The sequence below is a fragment of the Lactuca virosa genome, chromosome 2 (genome assembly GCF_052849685.1).
Source record: "Lactuca virosa cultivar CGN04683 chromosome 2, Lactuca_virosa_CGN04683_v6, whole genome shotgun sequence".
Classification (NCBI taxonomy): Eukaryota; Viridiplantae; Streptophyta; class Magnoliopsida; order Asterales; family Asteraceae; genus Lactuca; species Lactuca virosa.
The window spans coordinates 73367111-73385289 of NC_136427.1; positions in this window are offsets into that span (position 1 = coordinate 73367111).

An 18179-nucleotide genomic window follows, 5' to 3' on the forward strand; every position below is an offset into this window, starting at 1 on the left:
TTTAAAAAAAATTGTAATCTTTAAACAACCATAACTCATTCGTTTTAAGTCGGATTGACATGCGTTTTTTCCAACGTTTAATTTACAGTTTGTGGATGAATTTAGACTATAATTTTGTTGATTTTGCTATTACATTCAATGAGTTACAGTCTTTCAAAATTGAGCTATCAAAGCTGAAAAATTTCAGCTTTTCAGCAAGATTTTTACAATTTTGTAATCTGTGAAAATTTTTAAACAACCATAACTCATTCGTGTTAAGTCGGATTGACCTGCGGTTTTTCCCAACATTTAGTTTATAGTTTGTAGATGAATTTAGACTATTATTTTTTGATTTTGTTATTATATTCAGTGAGTTACAATCCTTCAAAGTTGAGCTATCAAAGCAGAAATATTTCAACTTTTTAACTATTATTTTAGACTATAATTCTGAATTTTATGTATCTTTGACAGATAAATCATATGAAAGGGATCTTGGTGAACTTTATTTATATGTTAGTTCCTTTTATTTGGAAAATTAATTTTGTAAGTTATAATAATATAACATCAAGGTAGATTAGTTAAGCATGAAACAGAAACGTAATCATTTTTACCAGTTGTATTGTATCAAACCCAATAACATATTCATTTTAACGAGTTCTATAAAACCCAAAAACTTATTTTAACGATTTGTATTCTATGCAATTAAAGTTGTACCGGTCCAAACGGTCCATGAACCGAAAAACCCGGACCTGGACCCGGACACGGATACAGACACGACTCATCCGATCCGGTCCACGGTCCACAATATTCTCCATAACCGGTCTGGTCTGGTCCGGTTCGGTCCAAACGCCAATGTGGTGTCAAACACCTTGAGTCGGAGAGCATTTAATACCCCGATTCAGTATGTGTGTTTGAGGATAACAGTGATAACCCCCATTTTGGAAACGATCAAAGAAGCCCAGTCGGAGGCCATAAAGGAAGAAAACCAGAAGAGTGAGTGGGTGATTGGCCAGGTTTCAGCCATTGATATTGATAGTAGGGGACTTTTGACTCTTCATCGATGGGTATGGGTACCGTAGGTAGGTAGGGATCGATGGGTATTACTGGAGGAGACTCACAAGTCGAGATTATCCATTCATCTGAGGGATACCAAGATGTATCATGTCCTGAAGAATAGTTATTGGTGGGCGTCTATAATGAGGGATGTGGCCTGGTTTGTAGAGCGACGCTTGACCTGCCGGAAGGTCAAGGAGGAACACCAGCGCCCTCACGGAAAACTGCAATCTTTGTAGGTTCCACTATGGAAGTGGGAGTAGATCACTACGGATTTCATCACAAAATTATCGAAGGCTTCTAGGGGATTTGATGCGATCTGGATGATAGTTGATCGTTTGATGAACAATGTTGACTTCTTATCCATAAGGGAGGGCTCGCTGAGACTTATGTTCGGAGGTGGTGGCTCGGCATGGGGTGCCGAATTCTATTGTGTTATATTGGAATGTTCATTATACTTCCAGATTTTCGAAGAGGTTTCACGAAGAGTGGGGAACCCGGTTGCATTGCAGTACCGCCTATCATCCGTAGACTGACGAGTAGAGTGAGCAAACTATTCAGACGCTCGAGGATATGTTGCGTGCCTGCATCATCGATTTTGGTGGGAGATGGGATTCCTACCTCCCTTTGGTTGTGTTTTCTTACAAGAACAACCATCATGCCAGCATTGACATGCCTCGCTTTGATTTTCTTTATGGGAGGAGGTGTCAGACTCCTATCTGTTGGGGCGGGGTCGGCCAGACAGTCATCGGGAGCACTGAGATAGTGCTTAAGACAACCGACCTTATTTAGTAAGTTAGACATAGATTGCTAACAACCTAGAGTCGCCAAAAGAGCTATGCATATCAGAGACGTTCTGAGTTAGAGTTTTGGGTTGATGATTTTGTTCTTCTTAAGGTATCGACTTGGAAATACGTTATTAGATTCAGGAAGAGGGCAAGCTAGCCCCAAGGTTATTGGCCCTTTCAGAGTGTTGACTCGGGTGGGCAATATGGCTTACCGGTTGGAGCTACCTGAGGAGTTGAGTCAATTCATGATACCTTCCATGTTTCCCATTTGAGGAAGTGTATTGCAACAATTGAGAATTTTCCTTCATTAATTGTTACTAGGAGTTAGGACAAAAACTTCCCATATTGAAGGATAATATGGAAAGTTGAGTCGAAAATAAAGTAATCAAAAACTTAAAATGGTTAACATATTTAGAAAATACGCGACCTAATGATCCCAAAAATTAAAAGCATCGAGAAAATCTAACTCTGATTGGAAGAGTTATGATTTATGACGAATAGAAAGCAACCACATTAATAACGCTATTGACGTCAAAAATACCAAAAAGAGAACAGTTGAGTTTTGGCTAACACTACAAAAAGGAAATTTGTGGTAAAGCATGAGATAAGAACTTGAGAAGAAAGAAGGGCAAAAATGGAAGTCGTATGAAGGAGATACGATTTTTATAAAATATAAAAATGTGGGTTAAAAATGAAAATTAAAATTAGAAGATCCAACATAAAGTAAAGCTGTAGTTCTAGGAAAGAGCTACAAAAATATATAAAGAGGGTAAGAAACAAAGTTCATATGAAGAAAATTAGAATTTTTAAAAACAATTAAAGGGTGCGCGTCAATATGCGCGCCATGCCCGTCGTGCACATCTGACACACAAATTCGTCAGAAATTTGGAAAGGTGGACCGCCAGAAGGGTGACATATGGCAAGATTTTGATAGGCACGAAGCGAGTGCACGCCACGCAGCAGAGTGCCCGACGCGCACCATCACTATATATAGGGGTGCTTGATTCCTGGTTTTTCATCACAAGCCTACCTCCAAACTCTCTCTCTATACTTCAATACCATCTCCATGGCAAGAAACTCCAATTGCAACAGTTCGGTCGCTCCTCGATACACTATTAGTGTGAGTTCACGACCCCTATTTTACTATTTTAAAACGTTTTCAGGGGGAGTACATGCTTAACAAATGATTATATAAAAATATTTATCTTATAAATATTAAGTCATTTTATTATAAGTAAGATACCTTAGGATAGTATAATTGTAGATACTATGCCTAGATTTAAGCTATAATCTGTGTCTAAAAGATATGATGCCCGATAATATAGGAGTAGAGAATACCTAGATGTTATAATGGCCAAATCCCGAAGAAACTTTAAGTACCTAGGAGTTATGCTATACAAGATTTAGGATATGCACTATACTTAATTGTTATGCTGCCCAAATATCCTATTAAAATGACCATAATTATGGTATATATATGACAACTTATATATATATATATATATATATATATATATATATATATATATATATATATATATATAAGATATTATGAGATCACAAATATAATTATCAAATATATATATATATATATATATATATATATATATATATATATATATATATATATATGGTTCTTATGATAAAGATAAAAGATAAAAGCATACGGTTAATAGGTTAGTAAGTTGCTTATTCATCCAAAAGCCTTCATTAAAATCGACATATATATCTCCAATATCTATAATCGTTAATCTTACAAGAGTTAGGAAGTTATGTATTGATCTATACGGGGCCATGACAACCCCACCTACGATTGCTAGCTACAATCCCGAAAGGATACCTTACATATAAGTTACTATTCGACGTCCGATGAAGCGTCGTGACTAAGGGTACATTTACAGTCGTAACATCGATTGTAGGGGCTCACGTTAATATATTAAAAATTGCCTTAGAGATTAGATTACCATTATGGACAAATGGTACGATAATTAAAATATGTTAGGATCGTTAGAAATCCTTAAAAGATAGTAAATTTGGATTAACAAAAGACAATCCTGATTTTATTACGTTAGGATCGTTAGATATCCTGACAAGATAGTCATTTAAGATCAAGAAAATATATCTTAAAAGATAGAAGACTATATAAATAAATAAGAAAATTTTTCACTAAAGAAAAGTATTCTTAAAAGGAATTCAAAATATTTATATAAAAACTCATGCAGTCACCAACATTATGTTAACTTTCAAAATGTATGTATTCTCGGGTTAATAGTATTGACACTTTTTATACCGTCACACTGATCGGTGTTTCCGCCAAAGGTCGGGCTGGGGTGTGACATAGATGGTATTAGAGCATAGGTTTAGCTATAGTGTATTAGTATTTCCCTTAGAATAGAGACTTGGTATTTCTTTAGGAATTAGGACTGTAGCTTAGGTCAAATAGTGTGATTGGGTTTGTCCTCAAACCTATAGTTAAAAATTTTATAAACATAAAATTTCCAACTAATAGATTATGTATTAGAGAGGTGACTAGGCTAGAACCGTCGTGTTGGGTTGCTGGATTTCAGAACATATATATATGCCAAAATGGTCTTGCCCACCGACTTTTCCTACCTGGCCAATCCATACATAGCCTAGAAGTATAAAACAAATAATGATCCACTAATCATAATTAAACGCAAATATCCAGGAAATTCAGTATGTAAAATTTGAGTCACTCCTAAGCATAGCCTGGTCAACTATGTTTAGTCTTGATTGAACCAATACAACATCTGAATTAGGATAGACAAATGAAGCATAAAAACCATAAATATATAAATCCCAAAAAAATAGAATATGTCAGAATACATCATAAAGTATCAAAATACAAACTAAAACTCACTAATCTACTCCTCACCACCCTTCGACTCCATCTCGGTCTCCTCTTCGTCATCTTCATCGGTGTCTCCAGGATGTGTGCATGAAGGACCAACATCATCATAACCAGTGTTGCATGGATGAGAAGAGGGTGGTACAACAGGATATGCACTAGGAAAGGGCGGATGGTCGATCCCCAGATGCCGCATCACCTCGACAAGCAAAGCCATCATCCAACGGTGCTCCTCGAGTGCAGCGGTGAGACCCCGCATCACATCTCCCAGAGTAGGCGCCGGACAATCAGGCTCTGCGTGCCTAGGTCTCTGATTCCTACCAAAGGCTGGCTTAGGAATGACCTCCGAATCCACCTGCCGAATCGGCTGGATGATATCATCCTCTGGTATCCTCCAAGGCTGCCCCGCCTCCCTGGTCAAAACCCGCATCTTTCCGAGAGCTGTAGTACCCAACTCCCAGATAGATATGGGGACCATCCCACTAGTATCAACCCTATAGGATAGTGCTAACCTAGTAACCCGGTGACCCCCACAAATCTTACTCGAGGATATTGTACCTAGAGTCGTACCTGACAGGTAAAGAGCAAGGGGGGAAAGCAAGGTGAATACAAACCTCCGTCTGAGTGAGGCACCACATGGAGACAAGGTTTCCGGAAGGAACCTTATCACACTCCTATCTATAACAAATGGTGGATGCAACCAATCAGTGAAGAAACCGATAGATAGGAGAACGAAAGGTGCTCTCCTTGGCCAACCGGGAGACATAGGTCCCCTGAGCATGAGCCCAAACCTACATAAAGTCATAATCTTATGAATGAGTAGTGATAGAGCTATCCAAAAGTGCATAAAAATGAGGACTTAGAGTTCCTCAGTAGTGTAAATCCCTAGACGCCTCCCCAGCTCGATGAGGCTGTAGGAGCGGGATACGCCTCCCAAGCGAAAAGAAAACACTGATCGATCAACCCAGAGCCTCGACTCCTTGTCGAAGCTGACTATCGAAAAGAACTCCCAGCAGATCACCTATCGAATCCCAATAACTCGTCATCATCCGTGGCAGACGAAAAGCTCGAGAGCACTATCATCCTGAAGTGATTGGGTGAGAAATGGTGCTATCTAAGTAGACAAGCTAGTGCTATCCGCCACATTCCCAGAAAGAGCCTGTGCAATGTTGACCTTCTTGGACAGAAGAGTAATGAGGCGAGAACTGAAAGTACCCCAATCAGGAAGGTCATTGGGGATTTGTAAGAAAGGAAGCGTTGGTCAGTTAGGAGGTAACTGACCCGCAGCCTGTCGACCTCGTCTCGACATATCTATAGAAAAATAAGGCAATTTAACAGTTAGAATTAAATTAGCAAAACTTAAAATTAAAAAGGAATTAAGATAGGGTAGAGGCGCTAGATTCACTCTGCATGCAAGTGCACGCCGCACAATGCATCTATGTAGCGTGCCCTAAGAACACGAACATCAGCGTGCATGGCAACATGTTGTTTAATCTAATTTTCAACCTAAAAATCAATTAGTAATGTTCAGTTAGTCCTCTATAACATGTATATACTTCTCATGTAACATCCATAAAATTCAAGCCAAATTAATACTTTTTGAATCATTCAAAACCAATAATTATTACAAAGTTTTTTTTTCAAAAGAGTTTAGTGTCAGAGTATCCAAGAATCAAATCATGAAAACATATGGAGGTGTACGATAACGCCTTCGCCTTCCCGTGATCGTCAGAAGTACCTGAAACAAAATCAACAATTGTAAGCCCGAAGCTTAGTGAGTTTCCCCAAAATACCAACGTCATCCAATCATAATCATATCATATAAACAAACAGCATGCATAATGAGCCTTCAGCCAGACTGGACCGCCTCGCAAGCATTCAGTCTATCTAGACCGCTTTCCGAGCCTTCGTCATGCCTGGACCGCCTCTCAAGGCCTTCAGCCTATCTGGACTACTCGTCGGGCCTTTGGCCTGACTAATATGCCCTCTCGGGTCTGTAGTCTATCCGGTCCGCCCAGGGTATGTTGGACTTCAACACAAAGCAGGTCCGCCTCAACCCAACCCCAATAAAACAATCATGTGCACATAAATTGTTGGATTAGGTGTCTAACACCATAACTATAATTGTATGTACTTGACCCGATAGTAGCATGGTCCTTTTGGCTTGCCTTCACCATAACAACTTGACTGGATGAATTATGGAGAAAGAGGTTAATTGTGATTTATTAATATATTATAAGAATAATATACTAATTGAAAAATCATATTATCTAATTAATATTGGTCAATAATTAATTTGGAATTAATTTAGTGATAAAAAAGATTAATTAAATTATGGGGGCTGATATTGTAATTATAAGATAATTGCAAAGTTGGGCTTGTGGATCCCTAAAGAAGGGATGGACGAATTCTATGGGGAAGCCCACATAAAAATCATCCATAGGGGCCTTCTGGAAGGATCTTGTGGACTGCTTAAGGCCTAAGCAATCAGATTAGGTTTTTGACTGAAACCCTAGCAGGTCACCTATATAAAGACCCTATGGGAATCTTATTTTCGGCCACTTGAACCCTAAGAAGAGTACCAGCCGATTTTTGTGATCCCTAGCCTATCTCTCATATTCCTCCAACTTGCTGTTGGTGTTCGTGATTTATTAGATGATGGGTTTTGAGCATTCTAACACTCCTATGGTGTACATGCAACCCTAGATGCTTTGGATCTATGTTTACTCTATTATACATGCATACGTTTAATATTCTAAAGCATCATCCTAACTAGCATACAATGGAGTATCTATACTAGAAGATTCTAGTTAGATGACATACCTTTTTGTTGTTGCTTGCTATCCTTGATGTATTTGGCCTTTAAGAGCTTAGCACCAATACTGTTAATGCCTCAAATGGAATCACAACACACCTAGGACAAATGATAACTTTTGAGAGAGTATGGTGCAAACAAGAAATAGGCTCTATGTCTCTCCAAGAACCCTTTAGTCTCTCTAGCACCAATTTCAACAACAAAGGGTTTTCTTATATAGTGTGGCACAACTAGGGTTACTCCATGCAAACCCTAATGTGCATGACTTTCCATATTCCTTAGGCTCCATGGGTTTTAACCTCCATGGAGTATCCATGGGTCACCATATGGGTTTAGCTCAACATAAAGAACTATGGATCATAAGCCCACTTTATAAGAATGAATGATTTACACAATCAATCCCCATACATTTAATTAGTCTCTTTTGATCACAAAATTAATTCCAAATTAATTCTTGATTAATACTAATAAATAATATGATTTCATATTAATATATTAGAACTTATAATATATTAATAAAGCATAAATAACCTTTTCTCAAAAGTCCATCCTATCAAAATGTCCTGGTGATATGCAACCTAAATGGACCATGCTACTCTCGGGTCAAGTACATACCAATTATAGTTATGGACTTAGACACTAATCCAACAGTCTCCCACTTGGATAAGTCTAATAACTATTATTGTAAGTACGACTTGAAAACCGACTAGCAATCGTAGCTCTTAAAAGTCGCTGTCGAACTTTGACCTAGTCAATGACGTGTCCATTAGATAAGGGATCATATATTCCTCCATTCTAGATATCATATGGACTGAGGCATGGATTATAATCATTCTCTCTGTCCATCTGTTGTTTCCCGATTTCCGATTTATGATGACCGACTAATTAAACAAATCAAATCAGTCCAGGGTTGGCCAAGCACTTAGGGGTGTCATCACTAAATCATCGAGGGGCCCACATATATCACTTTTATCCCTCTAAGGGTAAAAGGAATGGATAAAACTCGACTCATATGCTTGCTCTATCTACTCATCAAATCACACACAATGATATGTTTTATAACACCGAGTTATCGGTGCGTTTACATATCATCAATGTGCAACCGACTTGTAAACTGCAACTCATACCTCTCCGTTTGAAGAATATAATATATTATCGTCTCAAGATCACTCGTGATAAAATCCATGAAGTGATTCAAATGAGCGTGGGTTGAATCCAATACTCGAATCTTATTCCAGGAGTACTCATGAACACTACAACCACCTTGTCCTAGACAAACTACAGACCCATTCATGATAGTCTTGCCTCAATACCTACTTCCAAAGTATGATTGACTGTGGATGGTTTGAATAACCTAGTTATTCGGGAAGTCAAAACATGCAAAGTGAAACACAATAATAAGACTAATCCTATATGGCCCAAAAAGGTTTGAGTCATATTGATTACTCATTATTCATTGTATAATGTTTCGAATAATCAACTAAATACTTGAGTTAAAAATAATAGCTATGCCATGCTCCAAGCATACACATTATGTTTTTCTAAACAATAGTTATGCCATGCTCCAAGCATGCACATTATGTTTGTCTATGGTCCTTACTTTGTGAAATAGATCAATTGAACACATCTTCAATGAAACTAATTTCACAATTCGAAATCTTTATCACCAGTGTAAGGATTCCAAATTCTTGTCACTGCCAGAATGTGTTAGATTATAAACTATCATGCAATGATTCTCTTGTAATGACTATGCACAAAAGTCAAAGAGACTTGGCAACAGATATTACAAAGTATTCCAATGGAGATTGACAACAAAACAATTCCAAGGAAGCGAAGTCTCAAATTCAAAGTACATACCTTTGAACATCCTTCTTGCATTAAGTTTTCTAATCTTACATAGATTTAAGAAATAACTTCCTCCTATGGAAACATATCCATATTCCCATTTTGACTATCACTACTGAACAAGAGTTGCCTCTTTTCAGAATATGTCAATATGGTCCATCTATTTTTATACTTCGAACTACAAGCGACCAATCCTTGGCGAACCTTAGATTGTCCTTAACAGTTGTTTAACCACTTTAGTCATATCCGGTTCTATTCCTTTTTCCCTCTTAATACCCTAGGCATTTTGGAAAATTTTAGAACGGATAAATATTATCGCACATCCAATCGATCCTATACCGGAAGCATATTGGACACGATTCATAAAGACGTTATACCTAACCGATCCTTTGCTACAATATTTCTATTTGCCATGTTCTCATAATTTGAATTATGAAAAGGGATGCGGTAATCATAGTCGAATTTTGAGAACGCAATTAACACAATCATGACTAAATTTGATTAAAATCTCACAATCTAAGCTTTTAGATTTGAAATGAAGTATAATTTCCTCTCCCTTCATTATAACAAAACAATTTTTCAAAACCTGCAACTTGTGAATTGAAACTTTTGTTTTCTATAATTAACCTTGCTAACTTGCAACATTTACCGTAATTGATTATGCTCCCACTAACATAATAATTATTATCTTACTATCATAGCATTTATGCTCCCACTAGCTGTGACATGTATTCGGAAATCAGCTGGACTTCTAGAAATCAATACTTCATTGACTTTCTTACCATAGTTCATATTTTTGATACGAGATGCTTCAATAAGACTTTATCTAGGCTTTTCAAACTCATACACCTTTCCTTAGATAGCTCACATGTGTTTCTAAACAATTTAAGAACTTACAACAATAAGTCTCAAATGTTTAGACCTTGTTGCCATTTCTCTTAATTCGAATTATGAAAAGGGATACCATAATCATAATCGAATTTTAGAATGCAAATATCACAATTGCTATCTACTTAAAATCTACTTAGTGAAAGTGTATCCTCACAATCATTTTCATGAATTGGAGAGAAACCTTATGACACTTAGATTTTATGGTGTATGTGTTCCTATCCATGTGAATTTGTCATAACCATAATCATAAGACAACGTTAGTGACAAATCCAAACTCATATGGATTGAACTTGTTCAATCTTAATTTCTTGCCACTTAGTAGCACAAGGGCCTACCATTGCTTCCAAGTTGTTATGCAAACAACATAGAACTCATAGAACACACATGCATAGTCAATTTAACCGAAATGGGCACAGAAACAAGAATATGTCAACACGATAGGTTACAAACCTCAAGTCGTGTGCTAGTGTCTAACAACAGGTTTTTCTTCTTGATTAGTTCTTGAAACTTGTCAAGATCTTTAAGACTCCCACTGACCTCTTGACATATAAGACTCTTTTGTCAAGAACTGTCACAACTAGCATTTTAGCCAAGAAATTCTATTCTCGTGTAATCATTCAACTATTGTAAAACGTATACTCTAAGTAAATATCACCCAGTGCTCATTTAAATGCACCTTTCATGTTCAACAAAGAGTCTGAAAACCCTAAGAATCCCAGTTTAAGTCCATGATAGACTAGGATTTCCTTATTGGGCCTAATGGACCAATAAGCATTCAATTCAATTATATTGGGCTTAGAAACCCTATTTGGGTTCTAAATGAACCCAATTCATAAATCTATAACATTTTGAACCATTTGGGCCTAGAATGGTTCATTCTAACCCTAATGGGCCTTATTGGGCCATAACAACTCCAATTAACCCTAATGGACCACAAAACCCATTCTTTTATACTATTTGGGCCGTAAACCATCAATAAGGGCCCAATGGGCCGAAAACTATTTATTGGGCTTCACAAACTCGAGAATAACCAAGAGTGGGCCAAGCTAATTCAATTTCATCCATCTTAAGCCCAATTCTCGGCCCATGATACAAACAAAAACAAAGGAGAATATTATGGTGCCACCTCAATAATACATGGAGGTAATCCATGCAAATTACCCCCTAAACAAATACTAAATCCCATACATCTATGCACCTATCACATCTCTATCTCTCTTCCCTCTCCTTTTTCTTCCTCTCGGCCGAAGGTAAGCCCACACACACACAACATCAAACTCTCTCAAACACTCACAAGAACACCCCTTCATTTCCTCTCAAATTTTCGAAGATTTAGGGTTGTTCAAGAAGATTTCCACCAAAAATCATCATTTTCTTGGTAAGTCCTTACATATCCAAGTTATATAACTTCATTCTCATGTTAGATCACTCCTTCTAAACAAATTTTTGTGATCATACTCCTAAAAACCTCCTAAGATCGAGATCCACTCAAGAAAGCTAGTTAGGACCAAAAATCTATTCATCTCTTCTTCAAAACCGAAACATCAAAGCAAAGGTGAGTTCATACCCCCTTTGTTTCGGTTTTTACATGATTTTTGGGGGAGAATACAAGTAAAATGTGTAGATCTCTGTGTTATATGCATGTCTTGTGTGAATTCTTAGTTTATTTGGTAAAAATATGTTAGATCTTGACATATCTCTACATATTAAGCAACATTGAGTAAAAATTCATGAACTAAGACACCTTATACATCATATTATCAAGTTAAAAGTGTTTATATGTTTAAGATATAAAAATTTAAAGCAAAAGTCTTGTTAAGGGTCATAATTGTCAAGAAAACAAAAGATAAGGGCAAAAAGTGACATTTACGGTTTTTATAAGGATCAAACATGTCCTACTTGTATAAAAATGGATTTTTATGATAAACATGCTTTCCAAAGGGCCAACAATGTAAATTTTAGCTTAACGGGCCTAATATTTGGGCCTCACGGTTTTTGGCCCAAATTTGCGAAAAATGGAAGTTTTGGGATTAAAAATGTTATTTCACCAAAGTTTGAGTCATAAATGTAAATAAACCAAATTTAGGGGTGAAAATAACATTTATTTCTAAATTGGACCAAAAATGTAACTTTTATCAAAATTCGGCCGAAAGTGTCAATTTTACAATCAAGCGGCTGAAAATGTAATTTTCTGCAAAACTGGGCCATAAATGTCAAAACATAAATTTTTGGACTAAATCCGTGAATTTCTAAACATTTGGGACGAAATTACAAATTTTTATAAATTATGGATTAAAGTGTTGTTTTTACAAAACTTTGGGCCTTAATTGAAAATTTGAGGATTTTTGGCCAAGAACGATGTTTTTACAAAAAGAGGAATTTTTATAATCAATTGGGTAAACCTCGAGCTAAAACAAACAACGAAACAATAACGAATGGACGAAATACATCGATAACAATTTTATTGGGCCTAATATTCACATTACATGGCCAATGGGCCTTAAGGGCCCATTCAAGTGTATATTGAGCCCAATATTTTCCATGACATGTTTATTGGGCCTTGCGACCCATTTACATGTTAATTTGGGCATGAGCTATGGGTCACATGTTTGTTGGGCCTTGGTGGTCCATTTACATGCCTATTGGGCCTAAATTACCCTCTTACATGTTATTGGACCTTTGTGGTCCATTTACATGCTAATTGGGCTTGGACTGAAATTCACATGCTTAGTCATCGTAACTATACCTTTACATAATTATTGAACTTTGTATACTTATATATGTACCTTTTGGATATGAAAACATGCAACATACACGTAAACATTAAACATGGTACGAAAGGTTGAGAATCTAGTGAGACATGTCGGTTGGCACCTTTGAGTGTACAATCGTAGCCTGTAGTTATAACCAGAGTTTCCTGGAGGGAGAGCGGGAGTTTGTGTATAGATCTATACGGGGTGACCCCCCACGCCTTAGCTGTTCGCTACAGCTAGACTAGGCCAGTCTAGGGCGACAAAACCTTGAGCAAATACCGGCATTTGGAAAAATGCCAAGACAGGCAACCTAGTCATTATCATGCATGGTTATAACGGCTCATATAGAGATCCAATACAAATTTAACATTTCGAAGATTAACCCTTCGATTGTGTCAATACGAAATAACTTAATTAATGATACAAGAACCTCGACATTATTATAAATCAGAAAATATCGGATTTTCTGGGGGAATACTATTATTCAATTATCACTTACTTACAATACAAAGAAATTTAAACTGCAATCATATTTGTTACTGCTATGAAATTCACACATGCATTTATACTTGATTTTCACATCATTTTCAGACATTGTACAGAAAATATCGGATTTTCTAGGTTTTACAAAAGATACAAAGACTTTTATTCAAACATACTTATGAACTCACCAACATTATATATGTTGACCGTTTTCAAAATAACTTGTATTCTCAGGTAATCGTTAAGGAGGAAGATTTTCAAGTGTGTATGGATTTATTTTGTGTAACATCACTGATCGTACTATTAATACTTTGAATTTATGTAATTTATAACAATGTACTTGATGTGACAATGCTGGTTGTTATATGTAATGTTGGTGACGAATGTGTTATGTTTCATGTATATTCATTGTGATGATAATTCAATTGTTAGTCACACGAGCCCCCGAACGTTTCCGCCGTCTGGTTCGGGGGTGTGACAAGAACCATTCCTTGACAAACAAATATTCAAGAGTTAGTGCAGATTCTTATCAAGACAAACACTTCACACAATTGGCCTTAGTTGGTCTTTATTTTATCCAAAACATCACAGCTTACCAATTTCAAATGTACAAGACTAGAAAACTTTTACTCTATATTTGATAAGTGTTATAAACCTTCTTAAGATTATGTCACTTAAGTTACAATCTTGGAGTATGACTCTAAGACTTGTTTTGGAACGAAGTATAACTCATCTTCTTGATTTAACCATTTCAAACAATTCACAATTCCTCTTCATAGCCATACAAATGCACTAAGATGTCCTTAGAGGATCAATTATGATATGGTTTTTCCATAAACATTAAGATGATCATAAAACACGATACTAAAGTACTCTCCCATATTTTCAGATTGGAGAAACTTTTATCTTTCTGCCTAATTTGATTGTTCTCATTCGTTCTGCCATACATTGAACCTTTTCCAATGTCTCAGAATTATACTTAAACTTGTAAGCATAACCATATTTACTAAACTTTAGTAAATCATAACGAACAGTCTTATCGATCTTTGTGGTGGACCTGACCAGCGCACACCCAGTGTACCCGATTCTCTAGTCCTTTACTTGACTCACATATATATATGTGAACAAGGAATTAGTCTTAATTTCCAAACGACAAAAAATCTCATTCATTATACAATACAGGTTGCATGATTCCAAGTTTCTATCCAACTAAAACTTGGGTGATAAGAATCTTTCCTTATTTGGTAAATCTTGACACTACCATAAACAAAAGAATCAAAATCATATTGCTATCAATGGAAACATATAAACAACAATTTTCACAAATGCCTTTGTAAGGAAACTTAAAAAATGAATAAATTTCAAAAAAATTTCTTTTATTTATAAAACTGCGGAAAAACTTTTCCTTACAATGCAAATACAAATGAAAACTATGTTGTTATGTATTCCTAAGCAATCTATCATAACTCTTAAGAAGTAGCTCAAAATTCTGATGATCGAACCATGCGATCGAAATCCATCTATTCACGATTAGAATCAGCTTACTCTTCCTTTAAGTTTCCATTCATTTCTTCGATTCTACAAAACATCAAAATGTGACCTAGTCACATCATGTATTAAGAATCTCCAAATAGGAACTTAATAGAGTTAGACAATGGTCTTTACCTGAAGTAGAGTCATACACTCTCACTTTACCATCCTTGTGATCTTTCAGGTAAATATGGCAGCTTCGCAACCAATGTCCCTTCTTTTGGCAACAGAAACATATGGACTCTTTGGGAAGGTACACGGGACTATCTTAGACTTAGCCTTTCTTTTTACCATTTTGTCAAATGACTTGACCATGGCCGATCCCTTTCCATTGGGAATAGAAAGCTTTTCTGGACTTCCAATGTTCCCATTGTCAATGTCCATGGAAGTTTGGGGAGTAGATCTTCCAATCAATTTTGTTTTTTACTAGTGTGCCAAATCATTGCTGATTCAGTAGCAACAAGCAAATATGTTAGAACAACAAGGGTCATGTCGTGATCTCCCATATAGTAGTCCTTAAAGAACCTGCTATATGACTTAGGAAGTGATTGAAGAACCCAGTCAACAGTCAATTTCCTCGAGACTTCAACACCCAACTCTCCCAGCTTGTCAATATATAACATCATCTCCAAGACAAGAGCACATACAAACTTTCCTTCCTGCCAATATGACTTTGAGTGACCTTAAACTTGTGGGTTAGGGAGAATTATTGTAGGAGGTAAAGGAAGTGATATTCCACTGCAGCACGAAGTAGGGATTAATCTTTCACCTTGATCGCCTTGTGGAAAATCATCTTTATAAAAAAAGTTTATTCAAAAGATCCGGGAAGACTATAGTTTTCTGAACTAGACATCTATAATGGGAGAAATTCAAGTGTAGTTGATGTAAGTCCATAATATAACACCCAAATGAAATATTAAGGCTAGGACCCAAGACAATATTTTTACAATCTGGAATAGGAATGTCGTAATCCAAATAGCAAAATATTTGAAGGTAGGTAAATGACGATTTACGAATTTCCACCATGAAAAAACGAAATTGACATTAGGTTTTAAATGGACTGAAATTCCTAGATCCTTTGAGATTCATAGAACTATTCAATGACATGTTTAAATCTCGATTATGCCCTTCAAGTTTGTGACTGGGATGCCGAGGATCACAAACAAGGTGTGAATAACCATGCAAATTAGCTTGGTACACCCAATGTCACAACCACCTAATCAATGTGCTGGTTAACCACACATGCTCTATTGATCTATGATTGGCATGAAGCTACCCTTTGCCACACACTGTCAGTACAGATTAGTGTGCGGGTTAACCACACACGCTCCACTAACGACTTAACAAGGTGCATAGTGCAATTTCATTGGTTAGCACCATATTCACATTTTCCTAAGTAACTAAGATGTAACGCCCCATTCCTGAAGAGAAGGAAGGAGAGAAGGTGCAAAGGAGAAGAAAGAGATCCAGAAACTAGCTTCCATTTGCTACTTCATCTGGTAATAAAGCCTCTACCTTGTTTATTTTCCTAGTAGATCTTCATATATGCTTTTTTTTGCCACTTTTGGGACATTTCAAGGTCCAAACTCGAGATTGGAGCTCCCTTAGGGTAGGGAACTATAGATCTGGACATCATTGAGCTCCAGGAGCTCAAAGTAGCCACCTTTATGCAAAGCCAGGCCTTGTTCCAAACCCTAGGTTCCCATTTCTAGCTTATTTTGGTGTTTTAGCTTCATACCTTTATGCATGTACGTAAAGTTGGCAACCTTACGTGTTATATCGGCCCTAGAAGCTCAGATCTATGAATTTGATGCACTGGAATCGATTAGAATCAACTGTATAGTGAAGACATGCATGGGACTCGACGAGTCGTTCATTGGACTCGGCGAGTAGGAGTGCAAACTCCCGATGTCTCCGATTTGAGAGTTGCGAGTTAAATCAGTGAGTGGAAGAGGACTCAGTGAGTTAGAACAAGGATCTGAAAGTAGTAGGACTCGACGAGTCAATGCCCCGACTCGGCGAGTCGAGTCGCGAGTTAGAGAATTGTGAGTTAGGGAACTCGGCGAGTCCATTGTAGGACTCAGCGAGTAGAGTCAACCTGAAGTTGACTCTGATCAGGACTTTGACTTTAACCAGGGGGTAAATTGGTCATTTACTCCATGAGGAATCATCAGTTGATTCAGAATGTTATGTGATTGTAGCCGAGGAGTCGCCGGAGCAGCGGACAGGGATTTCTTACTCGGGATATCAACAGCCAGTTATACGAGGTGAGTTCTCCTTCAGTAGGAATGGGTCTACGGCACCAAGGCCGGCCCATCGTGTGATATGATAATAGCTGAGTGTGGGCAGGGCCCGTATCCTATCCTAGCAGAGCGTGGGCGAGGCTCGTATCTCATAGTAGTAGTTAAATATGATGTATGAGCAGTATATTAGCTTTACATGTTCTCTGTGTGATACTTGTATGTTGGGCTTAGTAATTGAGTGTGGGCGAGGCCCGTACCTCATCATAGTCGAGTGTGGGCGAGGCCCGTATCTCGAAGTAGTTGAGCATGGGCGAGGCCCGTACCTCAGAGATAGTGGAGTGTGGGTGAGGCACGTATCTCCTAGACAGTGGAGTGTGGGCGAGGCCCGTATCTCCTAGATAGTGGAGTGTGGGCGGTACCCGTATCTCCCAGTTAGCGGAGTGTGGGCGAGGCCCGTATCTCCACGAGTGTGGGCGAGGCCCGTATCTCCTAGTTGCATGCTATGTGTAGATGGTATGTGGTAGATTGGGGAGACTCACTAAGCTTTGTGCTTACTGTTTTCAGTTTTGGTTTCAGGTACTTCCACTAGCACTGAGAAGGGCTCGGGATGATCGCATGGCACACACCACAGTCTTCAGCCTGGGAGCTAGACTCTGATATTTGGATATGAGATTTAATTTGAGACAGATACTATGATGTTTATGATACATGATTATCATTTTACTTATGATTTTGGATGGTTGATGGCTTTAATAATGTTTTGAAAACGAAATTTTTGGGTTGTATTTTTGGGACGTTACAAGTTGGTATCAGAGCCTTGGTTTGAGGGATTCGGGCACGCTTCCGGGTGTGTTTGAACTCAAACTAAGGAAACGGTATAAGGTTTTCAAAAGGAAATCATTTTCGAAAAGAATTTTTGAAAAAGAAACT